At 35.9% G+C, this 2,611-nt stretch overlaps 1 long non-coding RNA gene across 1 annotated transcript; it reads right to left on the bottom strand.

Moving 5' to 3' along the window:
* Positions 1-715: 715 nt before the first annotated feature.
* On the bottom strand, positions 716-2,365 carry LOC126666155 (uncharacterized). The gene is made up of 3 exons (XR_008790997.1): positions 2,303-2,365; positions 2,144-2,207; positions 716-785 (listed from the first exon to the last, which is right to left on the bottom strand). It is a non-coding gene; the product is annotated as an uncharacterized LOC126666155 (long non-coding RNA).
* Between the last annotated feature and the right edge of the window lie 246 nt (positions 2,366-2,611).

Below are 2,611 nucleotides of genomic sequence, written 5' to 3'. Positions count from 1 at the left end.
AGAAAACCACTGCTCGGGGGCAACCGAGACTCCAACCTAAGTCTAGCAGTTTATATAATACTTATATAATAACTTAAATGTCTGAAATGCTCGGCTAGAATCCGAGACTTAAAGCAAGCCTTATATAAATCAAATTCAATGTATAACATGCCAACACCGATAATAAATAGTCGGACCACTCCGACAAACCAAAGTATAAGATAATCACAAACGACATACTAGTTCTACTGCGGTCTAAGAATATAAAACAGTTGACTAGCTTATTAAACAAAAGAACCTCCGAAGGAATCAAGAAATCGGAGATCGACCAACTCTCTCAAATCATTAGCCTGGAAAAATTGGGAAAACAACGGGGTCAGATATACTGAGATGAGTTCATAATGCTATTTACATTTATTAAGTTTAAAACCCTTAAAACAAATCCTTTTTTTACTAATATATATTCGATTATGGAAAAACAGTATTGAAATGAAATCCCAAAGTATTTAACCCAAAGTAGATGGGAACAAATCCTCATCGATTCCCAAAGTAGGCCAGACATTAGTCAGCCAATCCCAAAGTACTTACCGGTACACACAGTCTCGATACAAGCCTATCGAGTAGCTCGTTTCAATCAAGATCCATAATCCTTAAAACAGTTCATAAACATTTGATATACTAAAATAACATTGCGGTACTTAATAAAGCGGTAAATAACACTACAAACTCACTGCTTGCTTATCCACGTGAAATCTTGGCAAACAGCTAACCCTGCGTAGACTCCGAAGCACGAGCAGTCGACGGGTCTAAAACAATGTACGAGTTAAAATTCGAACAAGCCCTAACTCTAAGAATACTAGACACCATATAGGACTAGCATCTCGAACACAACCAAAGAATCAACCAAGGTGACCAAGTACAACCAATGTATATCCAAAATATTTCATTCAAACCAAATAACAAAGTTAGACAAATTAAGTTTAGGTGAGTTCTTATCTTTAAAATAAAACCAAAGTCCTTTCATAGCTTAAATACTTTATTTAAAATCAAAAGATTTCCCAAAGTAGTGTGTTAGCCTTAACTGCAGTATAGCTCAACATCACATGTCGGGAGACCACGTCTAACCCGACCCATCCATAAACCAAAGTGAAAACCAAAGTCTTAAATCAAATCTTAAATGAAACAAAAGTTATTTTAATAAGAACTCATACCCTAACTTAATAATTCCAAAACATAATTTAGCCAAACAAGCTTGCCAACACTTGGCAAGTAACACCCAAGGTACATACACTTAAATATATCACTTAAATAGACTCGATTAGATTCAACACCTTTCAAGTTCATCTTGAACCTAAAATAGGTTGACCGAACGCAAAATAACCATTTAACACCTTACATGCCTTATATCTCATTACTTAACCCATGTTAACCACAATCTAGGATAAGCTAACGTTTGTAACGAGATTAAATCATTATTTTAAAACACTTTCCAGCCCTTAGTAGCTTGGTTACAATCACCCTAAGTGAGCAAATTACAAGCCACAACGTTTGCTAAGCCTTTAATTCAATAACACCCAAGTAACATCTCAAATGCTTTAAACTAACATTTGCAAATAATTTCTAGCAAGGTTAACAATTCAAAACAGCAAATTAAACCTTTGTAAAACCTTAATTCACCTACGATTAAGCCTTAGTCAAATTATCACAAATCCACCAATGTATTAGTTGCTAGTTATTAACCTATTTACCCTTCAAAGGAGATTTCCAGCTTTTAGCTTAAAGTTCAAAACAGAATTTAATCCAACAATGTTAATCAATTGATAGTACGATGTCATAAGCACAATTCCTTTAACCCACCCAATGTATTGATTAACATCTACAACCTATGATTTATTTACTCAAAGATTTCCAGATTTTAATAAAAGCTTAAAACAAGAATTTCAATTCAAAACATTACCCAAAGCATTAATCCTCCAATTAACTTAAGCAAATCAATCCACCCAATGTATTAGTGACAAGAACAAGACAATAACCACACCAATTAACATTTACAGATTTTAGAATCAAGGCAAAACAGAAATGTAAGCCAAGCTACCCAAAGTATTGAATTAACACATCATCTAGCAATCTCCACAAACTATAACAAAGATTTAGAGCCACTAACCTTTTGGAATAGATTAAGAACAACCAAGGGAAGAGAACCCATAATATATTTGATTAGAACAAGCCTACAATCAACCAAACGCCATAACTAATGAATCCAATTCAAAGAGACAGGAAAATCGATGAATTAAACAACAAAGGATAGGTCTAGAACACTTACTGAATGTCTAATTCACCAAGGAAAGGTAGGAAATCAGTTGGGAATGAATTAGAATCGTGTTTAAGGTTTTAGGAAAAAGTGGGGGCTGATTAGGTTTCAGAAACGGGGCTTTTATAAGCTTTCCCGTTGTGACCCGGTTCACTGGCCGGTTCTACTGGGAAGAACCGGTCAATGAACCGGCCATGCCAAACGTTAGCCGGCCCTCTGGCCGGTTCTACTGGGTAGAACCGGTCAGAGAACCGGTTTACCCTCTGCTCAGCAAAACTGAGCAAACCGGACCTCCAAACCGGTTCTACTCAGTAGGTCCGG

Source organism: Mercurialis annua, linkage group LG1-X (assembly GCF_937616625.2).
Source record: "Mercurialis annua linkage group LG1-X, ddMerAnnu1.2, whole genome shotgun sequence".
NCBI lineage: Eukaryota > Viridiplantae > Streptophyta > Magnoliopsida > Malpighiales > Euphorbiaceae > Mercurialis > Mercurialis annua.
Note: the sequence above shows the minus strand (reverse complement) of the source record. Positions and strands in the feature narration are given on the sequence as shown.